Source organism: Phodopus roborovskii, unplaced genomic scaffold (assembly GCF_943737965.1).
Source record: "Phodopus roborovskii unplaced genomic scaffold, PHOROB, whole genome shotgun sequence".
Taxonomy (NCBI): Eukaryota; Metazoa; Chordata; class Mammalia; order Rodentia; family Cricetidae; genus Phodopus; species Phodopus roborovskii.
This window is the reverse complement of record NW_026125577.1, coordinates 3,016,382-3,038,311: the sequence shown is the minus strand read 5'-3', so window position 1 is coordinate 3,038,311 and position 21,930 is coordinate 3,016,382.

Below are 21,930 nucleotides of genomic sequence, written 5' to 3'. Positions count from 1 at the left end.
GAGCAAAGGATTACCAGCCTATAATTCACACTGAAAGACAAACTAGGATACAAGGATTATTCAAAGAGATTCATACATATTGCCTTATAGAAGGGGGCAGGAACAAGATCTCATGAGCATATTGGGAGTGGGGGGGGCAGTGAGTGGAGAGGGGGCTAGGAGAAAGAGAAGGGGAGGAGAGGAAGGAAAATTTGTGGGACTACTGAAGAGAGGCAGAGAGAGAGAGAGAGAGAGAGAGAGAGAGAGAGAGAGAGAGAGATCATAAATGAAGGAGCCATTATAGGTTTCAAGTGAAAACTGACTCTAGAGATATATCAAGAGACCTACAATACTGACCCAAACTAACAATTTGAACAACAATGGAAAGGCTACCATAAATGCCCTTCCCTGATAATGAGATTGATGACTAATTTATCCACTATTCTAGAACCCTCATCTAGTGTCTGATGGAAACATAAGTGGAAACCCACAACTAAACACTGAGCCAAAGTGGATCCAAATGCAGAGAGGGAGGTCAAGACCAGGCTACAGAAACCCACAGATACAGCTGACCTGAACAAGGAGGAGCTAATTGACCCCCAGTATGATAGGTGGGATTACAGCATTGGACTGACACAGACCCCTGAACATGAGTCTCAGTTAGAAGGTCTTGACAGTCTAATGGACTATTTAACCAGTTTGTATCCCTGGTGCACAAAAAGTCTTTGTGAGCACATTCCCCATGGAGGAATACTCCCTTACCCTAGAGACAAGAGGGAGGTCCTAGTACCTAATCCAAATGACTTGATAGATTTAGATGACTCCTCCAGTAGGGCATCACCCCACATGTGATGTGGGGTGGAGAATGGAATGGGAGGGTGGTCGGGGGTCACGGGAGGGTGGAAGAGAGGGAGAGAGGGAGGGACAGAGAAGGAACTGAAATCGATATGTAAAATAAGAAAAATAAGTAAATAATAAAAAAAGGAAGACATTAAAAGGCATTTCTGAATCTTATAATGCTAAAATCTAGAGGAAACATTATGGAACCTTCAGTAAAATACTCACCTTTATTGTAAAGCAGCTAAGAAAAAAACACTAAACAAAGAAATAATTTATAACATTAAAGAAGTTAATGACCCAAATAACAAATGTACTGTTTTCCTAAGAACAAACTCTTTAGTTTCTTTATTTCTACAAATTTCAATGTTCTCTTAACTATAATAACCATTCCTATATGGGACACCTAATTCAACTATATCCAGATCTCCACGAAGAAAAAGAGTGACAAATTTACATTATCATTGATATACTTTAATATGCAATAAAATAAAATTTTAACAAGTGAAATACAATTCCAGACCTCTGTGTTTCATATAGAATGTCACTTGATTAAAAAAAAAATGGAGTGGTATGGAGATAAACAATAAACCCAGGAATAAAGACAAAGGATAAAGCATAGAACACTTGTAAAAGAAACTAAATTTATTTATCTGTGTTATAAAATCTAGAGAATTGAATGTGAAAGCAGATGGGCTTCTGGAGTTGAAGGACAAAGTTAGGTCACTGCTTCTCATCTTCACACAGGTTAGAATTTAATGACACTAAGGGGAGCAAATACGGGGATATTCAAGAAGCAGTTCTTTAGAGTAGAATGTCTGTCCCAGCTTTGAGCAACTGAAATGAAAGGAAGAAGGTAGGGTGAATCCTAGAGTTTATGGAGAAATATATAACCAGCAACACTTTTAACCTGAAAATACTCTACCACAAAACCAGAACTTGTCATATCCAATGATGGATGTAATAGAAAGCAAGATATCTCTGACCATCCACTAAACATCATGACAGCTCTCCCAGGACAAAGACACACTCCAATGGCCAAGCAAACATAAAGATAAATCAAAATATCTGGATTAATATCTAAGGCTTCTACACTAGATACATAGTTATAAGCAAACTATTTTAAAAGGCTTTAACTTCTCACATGTCATGTATTTTATTTGGGAACATGGTACATACCACTGAGTGTTTGATAAATTCTTGGATCATTCCCCAGAAAGTATTATCTCCCAAATCCTTGAATAGGTGCTCCCTGATATATTCTACTGTATCTGGCTAATTATTATAAATATCTACATAAAAGTTCCACCTTAAAATTGTTTGTTAAGTCAACATGCTCCCTACTGAAATGGTCCCTTATGCTTGTGACTTGCTTGATCCAATAGTGTAGTATGTCTTCATGTGTGTATTAGAGGCATGCCATCCTTGAATCTTGTTGTTGTTGTTGTTGAAGGTCATGAGCCAAGGTCCGACCTCTCTCAGCACTGAGTTCTAAGACTAAACATCCTTAAAATGCAGCTCATTTTCAAATGACAGAGTTAACTGACAGCTAAATTAACTCTCAGCTAAATAGTCAGCAAAGAACCTAGAACAATAGAGCTGAATAAAGAGAGCATCATGGAATAGCTTAACTCTACAGCAGGGAAATACCAAGTCTTAAAATTGTTTTTTTAATTAATTTATTTATTTTTCATTTTAAATGTCGATCCCAGTTTCTTCTCCCTCCTTCCCTCCCTCCATCCATTCCTCTTACCCTCTTTGCTCCCTCACATGCACCCTGAGCATCCTCCCCTCTCATCCTCCCATCCTAATTCCACATGTAGGGTAATGCAGTCCAGGTGGGGTCATGTAGATCTGTCAAGTCATTAGAAGTAGGGACTAGGACTTCTCTCCTGCCTCTAGGTTAAGGCAGTATCCTTCCATGGGGGATGTGTTCCCAAGGTCCTTTTATGCACCAGAAATACATCCTGGTTCCACTGTCTGAGGTACATTAGACTGCTCAGGCCTTCTAGCTGAGACCCATATTCAGGGAGCCTGAGTCAGTCTCATGCTGGCTTCCCAGCTATCAATCAGGGGGCCTGTTAGCTCCTCCTTGTTCAGGTCAGCTGTCTCTATGTGTTTCTGCAACCTGGTCTTGTCCTCTCCCTCTACATCTGGATTCTAGTTCGACTCAGTGTTTGGGTATGGGTGTTTGCTTCTGTTTCCAGCAGGTACTAGATGAGGGCTCCATGATGGTGGATAAGTTAGTTGTTGATCTCACTATCTGAAAAGGGCCTTTCCATGGTTGCTCAAATTGTAAGTTGGCGGCAATCTTGTAAGTCTCTAGATCTTTCTTTAGGTTCAGTTTTCTCTTCAAACCAGTAATGGCTCTCTCTCTCTCTCTCTCTCTCTCTCTCTCTCTCTCTCTCTCTCTCTGTCTGGCTCTCTCTCTCTCTCTCTCTCTCTGTCTGTCTGGCTCTCTCTCTCTCTCTGTCTGGCTCTCTCTCTCTCTCATTCTTGTCTTCTATTTTGACAAGAATTTCAGCCAAGATTTTAATCTCTAAGTCTGATGAAATTGCTATAGAAGGCAAGGTTATATTAGAAGCTTATCTAATTAGATACTCCAATGCTGATCAATTTTATAATATTACAACACAATTTTTCTTAGAAATATCTCATTCTTCCAAGTGGTGTAATAAAAAAGAAGGGTGATTGCAAATATAGGCAAAATTAGCAAAACTTTCATCAATGGAACAATTTTTTTAAAAGACACAAAGCTAATGAATATAGTGAAAATAACCTTATATATACTAAATACTTATAAAAATAACCTGAATTTGCTTATGAATGTTGGCAACAGTTGTGGAGAGCGTGGAAAGATGAATTATTCAAACTCAAAAAACAGTAATACAGTAGAGGGAGCCATTAGAGGTTTGATGAGAAAACTGACTCTAGAGAAATGTCCAGAGACCTACAAGGATGACCCCAACTAACAATCTGAGCAACAGTGGAAAGGCTACTGTAAATGCCCTTCCCTGATAATAAGATTGATAACTAACTTATCATCCATCATAGAGCCCTCACCTAGTAACTGATGGAAACAGAAGCAGACACCCACAGCTAAACACTGAGCAGAACTCCTGGAATCCACTTGCAGAGAGGGAGGAGTGATAGAAAACGAGTTAAGACCAGGCTACAGAAATCCTCAGAGGCAGCTGACCTGAACAAGGGGGCGCTCATGGACCGGAAACACTGATAGCTTGCAATGTAACCAGGATGTATCCCTGGTGCACTAAAGGACTTTGGGAGCATATTCCCAATGGAGGGATAGTCCCTTAAACTAGAGGCAGGAGGGAGGGCCTGGTCCCTTCTCCAAATGACTTGACAGATTTTTATGATCCCTTCTGGAAGGCTTCACCCTCCCTGTGGAGTGGTGGGGGGGACTAGATGGGGAGTCATGGGGTATGGGAGGGAGGGAGAAGGATCTGGGATTGAGATGTAAAATAAGAAAAATAATAAATATACAAAAATAGTAATACAGATACAGTTGGTGTGGTTCATAATAACAAAATAAAACAGATAAAAATTTAAAGGGTATCTCTTTGTGTTGTGTGTGTGTGTGTGTGTGTGTGTGTGAGAGAGAGAGAGAGAGAGAGAGAGAGAGAGAGAGAGAGAATCTATCTGTCCATGTGTTGTATTACTCACATTATGAATTTCCTATGTAAAACAATTCATCTGGTCACAGTTTTATATATGCTTAGAGTTTCTCTTATACAAAGTCATCCATAACAAAAAGCAAATTGCATACTGTGTTCAAATTGTGATTTAAAATACCAGTATTATCTGATAACAGTGTTTTATATAAAGATACCCCAGTTCTTGGTAGAAATAATTGTGAGAATGGAAATAAGAATTTGCTGTCAAATGCTGACTTTAACAACTTGAATATTATCATTTAATGAAATATGATTGCAATAACTAATATTAATTAACATGTCTGTACTTGTGTGCTATCTCATCCCCCAATATGTGTTCAAGCATATTGGTTTTGTGAAAAGGCATACATTATATCATATTTTAACAATATTTAAATATGTTGCATACAGTAAATATTCAGTGAGCAGTTGCTGATTCAAACTAGCAAGTAAGATAAAAGGAGAAATCATTGAGCTCAACCATGTCATACAGAATTTTATTTACAATCAGAACCTTTGTATACTGTTATTAATAATTTTCTATAATGTCCACAGTTTCTTTTTATCAAATAAACTTTTATTTTAGAAATGTAATACATGCACTGTTTGAAAATACACATTATCTAAAATGTGTAGTGAAAGATACTCTTTATTCTTTTGCTCATCTCTAATTTTCATTGCATTTTAATTGTGCTAATGATAATATTTTAACTGTTATATATCTGCCAGGTATTTTTTATCCATCATTGGTTATCCATGCTCTATAATGTGTAAATGTAATTACACATCTCCATTTTATTTCAATAATTGTTGTTTTAGTCATTTCACATTCTGTCCAATAACATTTAGAATTTGGAGAAATTTTTTACTTCAATACAATAACTCAATTTTCATTTACAAAGAATGTCATAACAAAGCATTCACAGATTTTAATAATACATATAAATATTTACATATGACCTATATGCATATATACACTTACTTTTACATATATATGTGGACAAGAATAAAACACCTATTTCACAAAATTGCAGCCACAGATAACATTATTGATCTTTAAATCACAAGTTGAGTAATTTAAAATTAGTAATGTAGACATCACATACTGGCTATTTAGGACAATATATTAAACTGAAGGTAACTGTTTCATTTTCTACACTTCGTCCTATTTGGTCTTTCAAAACAAAAATTACTATAAAACTCTAAGTGATTCATTTGCATATATCTAAATGTAGGTGTGAGACATAGCAACTGATAGACAATCTTATGATTTATATGACTGATGTTTCCTGTCCACCCAGAAAAAGACCATGATTCTGTGTGATTTACAATTATAAATTTTTGATGCTTGTGCTAAACACAGCTGAACACAGTCTTTGTGGAGCTGCCTCTGTCTGACATCTAAACTATGCATTGCCTCAGCATCACACTTGCTGTTACAGCCCGGCAGGCATTCTCTGTCTCCCTGTATCCTTTAGCTTTAAAGGATTCCTTGTGGTAAACTCACATTTTCAAGCACTCTATTTTCAATTTACCTTAAACTTCTGACTCCACTTTCTGAATTTTCCTGCTTCACTTTAAGTCTCAGCCAGGCTGTCAACACCACTTATTGGATGCTGGCTGTGAATAAATTCAAAATGCATCAAGGTGATATTTTTCTGCCATAAAGAATGTAATACCTGGTTGGTGAAACAAAACATACCCCCATTAAATCACATAAAACATACAAAAATAGCCAGATGTAATCAAATATTAACATAATCACCATACATATTCTGAAATCATGAAATGTTATTTATGAGTAAGAATGTTGACAAATTTCTTTCAGGAAGTTTTGAAACTCAAGCCCAACTCATCACAAATTAACAAACAACATTGGACACGCTCCAATCATAATTATAATAAAAGGAAACAATGGATGATAAAAATATAATGAACATAATATCAGAAAAATTAATGCAGTACCTTATTGCCCATGCAAAGAAGGGTGGATACAGCAAAATAATTTACAATGCGATGATAATGTCCCCAAATGAAATTGAGCTCATTGCATGAAAGCAACAAAAGACAATGAAGTATATAACTATAGCACTTGCAAATGTGAACACTGCATGACAATCAGGAGGGACATAGCTGTGAGAGACACTTTCAAGACATGTGACTTGTATGACTGGTAGCACTTCAGAGGACAGCACAGTTTCTCTTTGTTATTTAGCTAATTACACTCAAGAAAGAATTCACTGTGCACTACAGGTCATCAAAAAAGTGCACAGGAAAGCTAATAAAAAACCTTTAATTTTCAATATGGAAGAAACTTGGACCTTGGCTTTAAATAATTAGGAACAGGATTTCTTTTAGAAATCCAGTGGCCATTCAAACATGGTGAAGTTTTGTTGGAACATTTACTTGATGTGCAAGATTGTTCTCCCACTGAGATATCTAATATCTTTCATCTCACACCTCTGCCAACAATGTGACAATTGAACACTATGTGTCCGTGAAAGCACCCCCTTGGGAATGGGAATGTGCCTATTGTAGAATAAAGAACAGAACTTTAAAGTGACAGGGAACAAGCACCTTAGAAACTTTTTCAATCCTAGAGGTTCCTAAAACTTGGGTTTTTTTCCCAATATAATATGGAAAATTCTGACTTATTTGTTTAACCCATATTCCCATGGTGTTTACTATGTTTAAACTATAGGAAGTTGTAGACATCTTATAGATAATGCCTTATTTAAATCCACAACACTGTTTTAAGGGACACGGTCTTGTTATTTCCATTGAATAAAATAGGAAATTTGAATGTTAGCACATTAAATAATCCATCCTCACTACACAACTAATGAATACAGATAATCAACTGGAGGAAATGGTAAGTGTCACATTGTACAGAAAACACACCCATCCTGTTCATAGTGATTTTGATGCAGTAAATTTCATATGGTAGAGACAAACTAACATGTTTGAGTAAGAGTTATTCATACAGTGAAAGGGAAGTGACTGGTTTTTGAGAACCAAAGCAGTTTCATTTGGAACAAAACAGACTCATAAAACCACTCAAGGATCTGAAGTCAAATTATAATAGGAAATGAAAAGGAACAGCAGGTGAGGAACTGCTCAAGCAGGACCCTCTAAAACAAGCTAACACATGTCACATCTCACTACAAAATAACCAATAGGGAATTATGCAGTATTTAAAAAAATGAAATATATTGAATGTGCTCAATAAAAAAAGAATATAAGCAGCATTAATAAACACAGAACTGTGGTAGGTAGCATACACTCAACAAGCATATAAAAATACTAAATTGAAAGCAAAAAAAAAAAACACATTAGGTTCTACTCGTGGTATGAAATAAGTGACAGTATTATCCAATAATCATTGAACCACTTCCATTATGAGGGTCACAACTAATAGGAAAGTAACCAATGCATGACTAATGGACTTTAAAAAGTAAATCTATGATCATCAAGTCTAGTAGAGACAACCCTATGTCACAGTAGTAGGACTGGGGCACATCAAACCATATTGCATACCATCGATCAATGGAACTGTTCCTAGAGATTTTCGAGTCACATTGTCATGGAAGTATTAACATATCTTCATACTTTGGAGAAAACAGTGGTTATAGTTTTCATCAATTTCTCAAAATTGTTACTTTCAAGAAAATTTTAGATATTCAAGTGATCTATTGAAGCCTGGATATAATGTTTTGTTTTGTTTTGTTTTGTTTTTTTGTTTGTTTGTTTTGTTTTGTTTTTGGTTTGGGGGAACTTTTTTTAATAACTGTTTCTATGTTATGTTAAAAATGACAAATGTTGACTATAAAACTAGGGAACTGACAAAATGTCACTGAATTTCCTCTTAATCCCTCAGTATGACAAGTTACAACAACAACAAAAGGCTGTTTTACATACAATAATTCCTGCATTCCTAATAGCTGGCAGCAATAAATGGCAGTATCTAGGACTCATGAAAAATGATGGCTGTGCTCACAGCTTCCACTTTGTACACATATGACCTTCAGCAGTTTATTTAAACTTCTGAGCCTTCTTCATGAAATAAAATTCATAATTCCCAGTCTATATTTCCCACTATAAAATCAAATATTTCAATGCATATCAAGCATATTGAAGTCCTGCTCAAATGCAGAATAGTGTGCATATTAATGAGCTGGAAAAGGGAAAATCTAATCAATTAGTAAATAGTTGTTCCAAGTTGTGTGAGCTGAGAATGCTCATCTCAAGCAGTGATCCCTAAAAGGAACAGAATATGAGTTTTATATATAACTCTAGTTTCAGAATGTGAGTTTTGTGTATAAATCTAGTTTCAGAAATAACACTGAAAAGGAACACATAGATATAATAGCATAATGTAATTTATTTAATCAATATCTAAAATACCTTAACATGTAACTATGTAAAACTTCTGGTTGAAATGTTTTCCATCCCACCTTTATGAAATAACTCTAGGAAGTCTGATGTGTATTTCATGTTTTCATTTTGTCTTTACTTGGATTTACTACATACTTTCAGGGCCTTTAGCAGGATAAATCCAGATGAAGACCAATGTTCCCCTTCAGTTCTTGACTTTGAAATACGTATTTTTTTGTAATATATCTCATTATGCCACAAACTTCAAAGAAGCTAAAGTCTATGTCAATATAATTTGTAAGCTCTTGAGTAACTTTTAACATCAGGAGTTGAGTACGTCCAGAAAAATCATTCTTTCCTAGTTACATTCTATGAAAACATACCAAGAATCAGATGTACTCAAAAGTGACATGGTCAAAATAACAATTTTATCCAATAGGAAAGGTAGTCAGACCTTTGATTTTTTACAGGGGACATAAACGATTCCATATCTATTTATTGCCAAGCTAATCAAATGCCTACCACATAACTGACTTGTAAAACCATCAATCTGGCCCAGGATTCTGGCAAAAATATTTACTTATTGCAGATAAATACATCCATATGGTGAGGAAAATAGAGGCAAAGAATAACTTCACAAACAGCTTTCAAGTGATCCAAAATACTGTCTTTCTTTTTTAATCTCCAAAGAAGCTCTGTCAAAGAGATCCTGAAAACCAGCAGTTTCCTTTGCTGATAGAACCCTGGGTTTAGATGCAGACAGTGTCACTCATTATAATCACTCCAGATTTGAGTCACAAAATCAGGGTCTATAATCAGGGCCAATAGAGATTTCTCTTAAATCTTTTTTTAGGAAGTTTTTTTAAAGTATCCTTCTAGAGCAGACAGCTCACCCATAAATCTATGGATCTCACCATCACGAATGAGAAACTGGCTCAGTATTTGCAATATGGCAGCCTTAAAGTTCTCTGCTCCTCCCAAGACCATTTAAGCATATCTCCTATATAAATTAATCAGTTCAGGTTATTTAGTTTGGCTTGCACCTATGAGGTTTTCTTCCTGGAAATTCCCCCAGCACATACATAGCACCACTCATATCACATCTTTGGGATTGCTAAGAATCCTAACTCTTCCATTGTTTTAAATAAAAAAAAGATCACAATAAACTCTCTCTAAAGTAGATTAAACTAGCAGCAGAGTATCCTTTCTTGAAGATGTTGACCGAAATATTAATATCAGGGGGGAATAGCCTGAGGTAAATTATCCATAAAATAACACTTCCTTAACTAATCACATGTTCACTAAAGTGACCATGCTGTTTGTGGTACAAGTATATGAAGATACCTTATAGAAATACATTAAGTGATTTCTATCATAGAAAACATTGAGATCACTTAATTATAATTTTAATTGTTCAAATAACAATAATATATTATTATGTATAATTAGATATATATACACATATATAATATAGCAATATGTGTGTATGTATTTATAGGGGGCTACTTTTCCATTAGTCTGAAAACTAAAATGTTCTAAAAAATATTTATATTATATTCACTTTTTGTGGCCAGGGGATGCACACCACACCACAGTGTGAGCATGAAGATACGGGAACAACTTGTAGGACTTGGGTCTCTGCTCATAGTATGTAGGTTCTGAGAATGACACCCTAGTCATCAGCCTTGGCAGCAGGTTCCTTTTACCTATTGAGATATATGACAGCCATGATAAAACTATAATTTTTTAATCTAAAATGTAAGCTATTTTTACATGTAATTTTTGGATTTTAGTTTTGAATTGACACATGATTGCATTCAAGTATTGTGTGTTATTTCAACATATGATATTCTGATCAAATCAGATCAATCACAAAATCCTCCTGTCAATTCTTTTCTTAAATGTTTATTTCTGTTTTTAAATGTGTGTGTGTGTGTGTGTGTGTGTGTGTGTGTGTGTGTGTGTGTGTGTGTGTATGTGGGTATGTGCAGATGAGTGAATGTATCTGGTGAAGCCAGAGAGATGGATTCTCTGGAGCTGGAGGTAAAGATGGTTATGAGACACCTACTATGGGTGGTGGAAATCAAACTCACATTTTAATAATTCCACACTGATTTCTGCTACCTCTCAATCAATCTTGATCTCTCTTGTACTTTATTTACCATCACAATGTACTTTTGCAAATTAATAAATTGAACTGTTCAGATGGAATTTTGTATTCATATTTGATCTTTATACTTGATTTGAACATTCTTTAAATTTCCCCATAATCTCTTCACTTAGATCCTAAACTCCCATTCTTCACACATGCCTCTCTGGATCCTGTACACTGTTCCAAACCTCTTCCTATACTTATTACCTTTGTGACTACATTTGAGCTCTTAGTAACCCACCCTGAAGACTGCGTGTATCTGAGAAGCATCCTCATCTTCTGCTTTGGTTGTGTTGTTAAAACCCCAAATTTGCTGAGCATGGGTGGTACACACCTTTAATGCCAGCACTCTGGAGGCAGAATCAAGCAGATCTCTGTAAATTCAAGGCCAACCTGATCTACAGAGCTGGTTCCAGGGCAGCAAAAGCTATAGAAGGAAACTCTGTCTCAAAAAACAAAAACAAACAAACAAAACTGCAATTTAACATTCATGAGATACAGTTTTTTAACAATAACTGTGAAGTGAAATTCTATCCAATATTTTCATTTCTTTATTGATTTATACCTCACTGAACTGAGCTTTCATTACTTTGAATGCACAAGTATAGACTATAGGGGTCATATTTGAATTTTAAATCTTTTCTTTATCCATTCCTTCATCTCTACCTATGCCCACACTGCTTGATGTAGTCCTATCCACACACCCTCATTAGCATCCTCACTGCTACACTTCAATTTATTTCAGTCACTTGAGCCTTGACACCCAACTATAGATATCTGTACTCTTAAGAAACTTCAAGTATAATCCAACTACATTCTGCTTTAAAATCTCAGTGTTTTCTCATTAAATCAAAGTGAAGACTGTGTATCCTCTGGTTCTGGGCCCTTGCTGTACTGGCTTCAGCCACCCTTTATATCTTCATTTCATGTTTCCTGCTACTTACATTCTATCTTCACCCATCATAAACACCTTTTAGTTCCGAGAATGCATTAAGTCAGCACCAAACCTGGGACCTTTTAGATGTTAGTACTTATGCAACTCAGTTGCCAGGTAATTTTCCCTTAGGAAGGAACATTTCACAATGAGAGCAGATATGCTGGAGTGTGTGTATACATGTATAGAGTTTGTGTCAGGAGAGCATAAGGATATTTTTTGGGTTTTTTTTGTTTGTTTGTTTTTTTTTTTTTTTTTTTTTGGCTATTTGTCCTTATTGACTATTTCGTTACAACATTTATCAAAAAGTTACTATGAATTTGTTAGTCATTTGCTTTTTATTAGTTTTTTTTAATTTAAATTAAAAACAATTTTATTTTACACACTGATCCCAGTTCCCCTCTCTCCTGTCCTCCCACTCCCACTCCACCATCTCCCCATCCTACCCACCATCCACTCCTCAGAGAGGGGCAGGCCTCCCATAGAGGATCATCAAAGTCTGTCACATCACTTGGGGCAGGACAAAGCCCTCTACCTTATATCTACACTAAGAGAGTACCTCCATAGGGAATGGGCTCCAAAAATACAGTTCATTCACTAGGGATAAATCCTGTTTCCAACCTGTTAGTCATTTTCAACGACGGTCTTCTCTGATATACTACAAATTGTAAGGAAGCAACATTATTCATTTAGCTGACCATTAAATATCTAACACATAGGTTACTGATGATGTTTCTATTTGGTTTTCAAAACTCACACACTTGTTTGTAAGATATTGGTAAGTGACACTGGAAAGAAAACAGCTTGCTTTTATGTTCGATTGCATGTTAATTCCCAATCTCATGCAGGATGACACAACACAATGCTATTTAGCTTGTGTTCTTTAGGAAAACTACAGAAAGGCTAATATAAATCTATAACCCAGTATGTGGGCCCAATGATAACACTGAAACTGGTAATCTTATTCTCTGCCTATCAACAGAGTGAATTACTAATATTACACCTGTAACTTGCCACAAAAATGCAAATAGTAAAAAAAAAATTGACAAGAAAGCTACAAAGCATATGCCCAACTTGAATTCTTTGGTCCTTCTCAAAGTTTTCCTTCCCTACTGTGTGTTTAATAAAATCACTATGGCCAAAAAGTTCATTCTTGGTTCAGAAAGTTTCAAAAGAACTTTCTTTGTATGAAACAAAGAAACAATTTAATTAAATAAATGATGATGGTGATTATGATATAAATTCTACCTGAGGTGCTCCTTTCTCTTTGCTATAAGGTGTTTAAATGAAGATTAAAGATTACTTCTGGGATTTTAGGTGAAGAAAATGAAAAAGCCATGTCAATCTTTTACCACTGAAATGAGTATAATTAGAAAATACAACTAATCAGAACCATGGCTATACTTTAACTTAGTGATATTTGCAGATTATGGATGTAGCCCTGTCTAGTGACAAGTGATGTATTGAACATCAACCAGGACTATCTTCAATTATGATTTTATCAATAACTGATTCTTAAGAAGTCAGGTCAGGCCAGGTGGTAGACGTCCATGCCTTTAATCCCAGCACTTGTGAGGTAGTAGCAGGAGGATCTCTGAGTTCAAGGCCAAACTGGTCTACCTAGAGAGTTCCCAGGACAGCCAGGGTTACACAGAGAAAACTTATCTCTCATCCCTTGACCCCCAGCCAAAAAGTCAGGTCAAAATGGAGGGGTACCTGCAAAGCAGGCTTTGTAATAAATCACTAACAAGATGACTGGTTTTGGTTCTGTATTTTGAAGATTTCTTTCTTTTTTTATTATGTGATCATGAATAGTTGCTTGCATACATGTTTGTATAGCATGTGGGTTTCTTGTGCCCAAGAAGACCAGAGCAGGGCATCAGATCTTCTGGACCTGGAGTTACAGACATGAGCCACCATGTAGGTGTTTGGATCCAGTCCTGGATCCTCTGCCAGAAAAATAAGTGCCTTTATCTGCTTGTAAGTGCCCTTATCCTCTGCAAGAAAAACAAGTTCCAAGAAGATTTTTTCTGTTTCTAGAGGTTTTAGCATAAGAGAACTCTGATTACTTTAACTGATTATAAATGAGCATTGCTTAATATAAAGATGAAAACAATTACAGGGCACTAGTACTCATTTGCTTTAGAGAGGAATGATCCAGAGTTAGTTTTTAATTAAATTAAATTTAAATTTAAAATAAAAACCAGTATCATCTATGGGCAAAGAAACAGGATAATCACATTTCTATAACTCTAATCACAAAAGAAAACATAGAGTACTGGATAGAGAAATAGGTCAACATTTATAGGAGGGATGTTTCAGAATCACTTAGTATATTAAAACTCAAAACACAGCTGTAAACTGTGCAAAGACTTGTCTTCCAGCTTAGAGGGCATTGGCACAGAGTTTCACTTATTTTCACGGATACTTAGGAATGAAAACTAAAAGTGGCCATAAGAGTTCCAGCATTTCAGGAAACACCCATATAGTAATGTAGTAGTCAGATTTGAGTTTCACTCTACTGAGATACAACTAGCACAGAATATTTTAGCTCAGGAAACAGACAAGGCATGAAGCTGTGTAGAAACTACAGGGTATTTCTTTAGGCAATGAGCTAATATTCCTTAGGCATTATAAAACTCTAGTCTCTTTGGAAATCTACAGCTTTATGTGCTCTGCTCAGGTGGGAAATGTGGCAATGTAATGCCATTATATATAATGTGTCACATAGACATGATTATGCACACACAGACTTTCAAATGGCAGATTTTAAATAAGATTGGATAAAATTATATGTTTTTGTAAGTGGTTTTCAATTACCTATAATTCTACAAGATAATCCTTTGATTTAGTTTTCTTTTCCTTCAACTATTACCTGACCTTCACATTTTAAGAAGAAATACAGATTTTTTTAAACTATCAGCAACCATATGGATGAAGTTCCAAATGCAGAAAGTATTCATGTTATCCATACCCACTATAATTTCTAACACAGGAAAATTCAATGATTGTTAAGACAATATAACAAAACTAATTTAAGCTTAGCAGTGCCTTGTTAATTCTATTCCAGGTCATATCTCTGTAACATTCCAGTAATACCGATGTATTTGCATGTTATAAATAGTACTCTGAGGTTTTGAATTACTGTGAATTCTCATGCATCTCTTATTTACAAAACTATAAGGGTGGTGTTTAAATTGTAATACCACTGGTTAATAACTGGTTTGAAGTCATTTACTGGATGAATGTATTTGGGAATAGACTCAAAATCATTTTCTAATCAATCAAAGCTACATCTGCAATATAAAATGAAGAATGAAAGTAATTTTCTAAATAATTAGGTAAAATTTAACATAGGGTATGGTTTTTAACTGCTTATTTATTTTGCTCAGCTGCCATTGTTCATTTAGCTATGTTTATGCTAAAATTATTTCACCAAAGGTATTAATCACCAGTCATCACTCTGCATAAAAATATGCATTCACATTATTCACACTCAGCTATACATCTTTGAAGAATAGAACAATCTACAGATATGATCCTAAAAGTTTTCCTTGGTGGGGTGAAGAGTGTATGTGGATGTATAGCTATGTGTTTGGGTTCACCAATGTAAAATGTGTACATGTGTCCAGGGGCCAGAGGCCAAATGTTAATATCAGATGTCTTCCTTTCTTGCTCTCCACTTTTATTTCTTGATATAGCATTTTTCACAGAATTTGATGTCACCAGTCAACAAAAACAGTTTGTCCAGTGAGCTCCAGGAATTCCACTGTCTACATCCAAAGCATGAGGAACTCACTGTAGCTGAATTTCTTTTTAACTAGAGATACAAATTCAGGACTTCATTTGAGATATTCCCCTTCACTTCAGTATTTGGTGAAACCTATTATGCATAATTTATATTCTGATGTCAAAAAATGTATACAATATACACAGAGGATAATATCTAAGTAAGTTATTGAGGGCCATCACTAAAATACACTACAATTGGGGCTGTGGTAACCAGAAAGAGCTACAAAGCATTTGTTATCCATTTTTAGAAATAAGTATTAAAACTTAAAGCCAACTCGAGAACAACCAGATACAACCAAATCCAAGACTAAAACATTCAATTTCTTGTGTATTTCTCCACCATGAAAACACACTTATTCTCTGCTTACATGCTCAACATCATGCATCTGATACAGGCTAGAGAAACTGCAGCCATCTCTAACTATCAATAATTATATACTACCCTTAAGGCTGGAATTCTTACATTTCTACGTGCCAATTGTTTCTCATTTATTTTCCTTTTCTTTTGTACCCTATTTAGTTATATGTCACAACAATTTGGAAAAAAAATATATTAAAAAAACCCAAAAGATAAATGGACAAATTAAGAAAAATGTAAAAAATAGCAGGTGAGTGTTTGTCCAGCTCTGGTACAACACCCCCACCCACTCCTAAGACCTTAACTGGGTCAACTCTACTTATAGTGAACCCAAACTTCCACGAGGGACAATTTGAACCCTGGGCTCACCTGACCCTGGGCCCCCCTCCACCCCTGCTTGAGGGGAGTCTGGGGCCAGCTCAGGTCCAACTCCACCCCAAATCTTTTCCTTGGAACTTCCTGGGTCAGCTCTGCATCTTGACCCCCATATGCCCTCTGTTTGAATTGTCCTGCCCTGGCACAACAGACCACCCATAGCCTTCCCTCCTCTCAGGCTTGGCCCTGCTGCACCCTCTATTTGATTTATTTGCCCAGCTCGGGTCCAACACCTCCAACCTCTCCTTGGAATTTCCTGGGTCAGCACTGATTATAGTGGACCCACCCCTCTAAGGGAGATCATCTTGAGCCTGCACTCCCTTGACATTTGGCCACCTTATGCCATCTGCTTGAGACCTTCAAGAGAGCTCAGATCATCCAGAGTTAATGACATCGAAGTCCTGACAAGCCTACACCCATTGGGAAAAGAGAGGAAAGAGAGAGACCCCCCCCCAACTGCATCCACTGGGAGAACAGCAGTACAAGAAATCATTCAACAATAGAAAGACACCACTAGAATCTAGGGACCCTACTCCAACAGACCTGAACATACCAAAGTAGATGAAGCACAAGAGAATGACCTTAAAAACAGCTTCCTGAAAATGCTAGAGGTCCTCAAATAGGATATAAGAATATCCCTTAAAGAAATGTAAGAAAAAACAAACAAAAAAATTGGAAGAAATAGAGGAAAAGACCAAGCCAAAAAATGCAAGAAATGAACAAATCTATTAAGGAAAGTCAAGAGAAAACAATTAAACAGATGAAGGAAACAATTCAAACAGTTCAAGATCTGAAACTTATATAGACACAATAAAGGAAACACAAACTGAGGGAATGCTGGAAATAGAAAAGCTGGGTAAATGATCAGGAAATACAGATGCAATCATAACCAACAGAATACAAAAGATGAAAGAGAGAATCTCAGGCACTGAAGATAAACTAGAGGAAATAGATAAATTGACCAAAAAAAAAAATCTTAAATCCAACAAATACTTAACACAAAATATACAGGAAAAGTGGGACACCATGAAAAGACAAAGAGAAGGTGAAGAAGCCTTTCTCAAAGGTGCATAAAACATATTCAACAAAATCATAGAAGAAAACTTTCCCAACCTGAAGAAGGATATGCCTATGCAAGTACAAGAAGCATACCAAACACCAATGGACTACAACAAAAAATAAAGTCACCTCATAACATAATAATCAAAACATCAAAAATACAGAATAAAGAAAAAGCAGTGAAGAAAAATAGCCAGGTAATATATATAGGCCGACCCATCAAAATTACACCTGACTTCTCCATGGAAACTCTGAAAGCATGAAGGGCCTGGATAGATCTCCAAAATATACAAAGAACTCAAGAAGATAATCACCAAAGAACAAATGATCCAATTAAAGAGAATTCTCAATAGAGAATCTAAAAATGGCTGAAAGACACTTTAAGTGCTCAACATCCTTAGCCATCAGGGAAATGCAAATCAAAACAACCCTGAGATACCATCTTATATCCTTTATGAATGGCTAAAATAAAAAATGCCAATGACAACTTATGCTGGAGAGGATGTGGAGAAAGGGGAACATTCCTACACTGCTGGTGGGAGTGCAAACTTGTACAGCTACTTTGGTAATTAATATGGCGGTTCCTCAAGGAAATGGGAATCGGTCTACCACAAGATAATTCAATTCCACTCTTCGCATATACCCAAAAGGTGTACATTCATACAACAAAGATATCTGTTCAACTATATTCATAGCAGCATTATTTGTAACAGCCAGAATCTGAAAGCAACCTAGATGTCCCTCAAGTGAAGAATGGATAAAGAAAATGTGGTACATTTACAAAATGGAGTACTACTCAGCAGAAAAAATAAAATAAAAAACAAAAAACAATGGAATCTCGAAATTTGCAGGCAAATTGATGGAATTAGAAGAAACCATCCTGAGTGAAGTAATCCAGTCACAAAAAGACAAATACTGTACATACTCACTCATACGGGGTTTTTAGACATATAGCAAAGGATCACCAGCCTACAATCCACACTGCCAGAAAAGCTAGGAAACAAGGAGGACCCTAAGACATATATGGTCTCCTGGAAAAGGGGAAAGGGACAATATCTCCTGAGAAAATTGGAAGCAAGCAGAGTGGGGGTGGAGAAGTTAGAAGAAAGAGAAGGGGGGAGAGAAAAGGAGAGGAGAACATGAGGGAACAAGAAAATTAAGTCGGGGAGAATAGAAAAGAACAAGGAAAGTGATACCATAATAGAGGTAGCCATTATAGGTCTATAGAGAAATCTCACATTAGAGAAATGTTCAGAGATCTACAAGGATGACCCCAACTGACAATCTAACCAATAGTGTAGAGGCTACCATAAATGCTCTTCCCTGATAATGAGATTGATGAGGAACTTATATGACACCCTTCAGCTCTCATCCTACCCAGAACCCCAAAATGTGGGTCTCAGTTAGGAAGCCTGAAAAGTATATGGTACCTCTGACAATGGAACCAGGATGTACCCCTAGTTCAGGAATAGACCTTAGGAGTACATTCCCCATGGAGGGATACTCCCTTAGCCTAGAGACATGGGAGTGGGCCCAGCCTCTACTCCAATTGATTTGACAGACTTTGATGATCCCTCATAGAAGGCCTCATCCTCCCTGGTGAGTGGATGGAGGTTGAAATTGGTTGATTTGTGCAGGGAATGGGAGGATGTGAGGGAGAGGTATCTGGGATCAATATGTAAAATAAGAAAAAATATTAAATAAAAAATTTTAAAGAGGAAAGTGTAAAAATAACAATCTTTGGAGTACCCACCAATGTCAGACATCCAGCAACCCTTGAGATTGTAGTGTTAATCTCCCCAGTGCTTACTATGTTGCTAATAACTTGGAAATACTGTTCTAACCTTCCTTATTCTTCACTAATTATGGACCTCACAAACAATGTAGTTTATTTTCTGTATTTGAAATAAATCTAAATAGAACCATAGAGGGTTTTTGTTTGTCTGTTTTCTCTCAATCTGCATTCACAAAACTTCTTTTTTTTTTTTGTTTTTTGTTTGTTTTTGTTTGTTTGTTTTTGTTTTTTATTGTTTTTTGTTTTTTGTTTTTTGGTTTTTTTTATTTGAAGGTATCTTCCTGGAGCCTGGCATTGATAGGATAAATAGTAAAGAGTATACTTATTCTTATGTTGATATACATACATTTGGGCATCTCCAGTTTGGGGACATAATGAGAAGTCTTCCTATATTCTGATCCAATATCCCTAGTGTTGTATGCACTATTAGGAGTAGAATTGTTAGAAGTCATAACAACAAGTATTTACCATCTTCCTAATGGTGCCAAGCTCCTTTCTTGGGTGTCTGTTTTCTTTCCCTGTCCCAACCATCAGTTTGTTTCCAATCTTCAGCAATATTTGATGCTTTCAAATTTAATATTACATACCAAACAAACTCAATAATATTTTCTTAGGGGTTTTTGTCTCGTATTGCTTTGTTTAGGCAGGTTTTATCATATTAGTCTTTTGTTTGACTTAATATATAAGTTTGGTTTCCAATTTTGTATGTGGAGTGGGAGAGAGAGGGAGATTTGTGGTTATTTAATTTTTGGTGTGTTTATTTTGCTGTTGTTATTAAGACAAGATTCCCTTTTTTTACTTAAAAAATTATTTTCATTTTACATACCAACCCCAGTTCTTCCTTCTAGACATATCAGTGAGGGCCTACGTTCTGACACAAATGATGTGACAGGCTGATAATCACCCATGGGAGGACTCATCCTCTCTGAGAGTGCATACAGGGTTGGGATATGGAGATGGTGGGAGAATGGGAGGGAGGGAGGGAAAGGGAACTGGGATTGGTATGTAAAATATGACTGCTTTAATTTAAATAAAAATTAATTTAAAAATGTCTTATAAAATTCTTTTCAATTAAAAAGAAAAATATTATAAGTTTATGTTAAGTTGATGACTGTAAAGGGACATTGTTTTGTATAGCTGTTTTTTCTTTACATGTTTATATTTGCTTTCCAAATAATTGCACTTTTATTTTTTTCTCTAGTAACATTTAAGTGACAATGACAGAGTATATTCTTTTCTATTTGACTATTAAGGATATATTCTTTGTTTCAATGTTTAATACAATTATAAGATTTCAGGAAAGACATATCTTAATATATAGTCTCATTTTCCTAGCTTGTGAATTTTAAGTATAACTAAATATTGAATTATAGCCAATGCTTCTTTAGTATCTAGTAAAATAATCACATGACTTCCTTTCTTTGTTAGATTTTTGACAAGTTTAACAATTAACATGTTCTAAACCATTCTTGGACCCTGAAATAGAGTATAGTTGTTCTGTGCACAGTTTTGAATTCCATAGGATCCTAATACCTATGCTTGTGACAGATCATTCTGTGATTTTTCTACCTTGTCCAATTTCCTAGATTTTGCACACAGCTTATGCTTTTTTCAAAATTTGAGATGAGAAATTCATATCATTTTCTTTGCAGGAAGCACTTACGTTAGACATGGAAACTTTATTTTATCTCCAAAAGATTTTGTCGATTTGCAGATAAATGTTTGGAACCTCGGCACGCGAGATGGAGACTGTTCATACATGTTATAAAGATTTATTTGTCTATGGGTATATTTACCTAAGTGTCAGGGTAAATTTGCAATATATCAATTAATTCCAAATATTCCATAATCTCATTATGTTTTCTTTGATCTCTTTCTTCTGTCCCTATCTCTCTAGTTCTCTCTGTGTATGTGTATGTATGTGTGTTGTGTATTTGTGTATGTACATATGCCTATGTGTATATGTCTGTGTGTTTGTGTGTGTCGTGTGCATATACACAGGCCTATATGTGTATGATGTGTATGTCTATGTACTTGCGTGTTTTATGTGTATGCATATATATGTGTGTGTGTATATATATATATGCCTATGTATTTGCATGTGTGTGCCATGTATAGTATATGTATATATATATATATATATATCTGTATTGTTATTGTGTGTCATGTGTATGCACAAATATATGTGTGCATGTCTGTGTATTTGTATGTGTGTATACACACTAGAACTCAGGATATTGAGCATGCTAGTACTAATTTATATTCCATCCATAACCGAAATATTTCTAATATTCCTAACAATCTCCCACATTTCAAATCTGTATTATAAGGCTAAGTTATGTGGATTTTATAAACTCTTTTCCTTACTGCCCTTCATTTTACTTACTATCAATATACCTTATTCACTTGCTATTAATTTCTCAATGCAGATTGAGATGCAAGCAGTCCACACTTCTGACAAATAATAACTTTTGTTTGGATTGAATATAGTATCTAATTCTTATTGTGAGTTTTCCTTAATCCATGAGTTATTTAGCAATGCTGCTTACTCCCAAATATATTATGATTTCTATTTATCCTTTTCAATCTTTAGTTATAGAA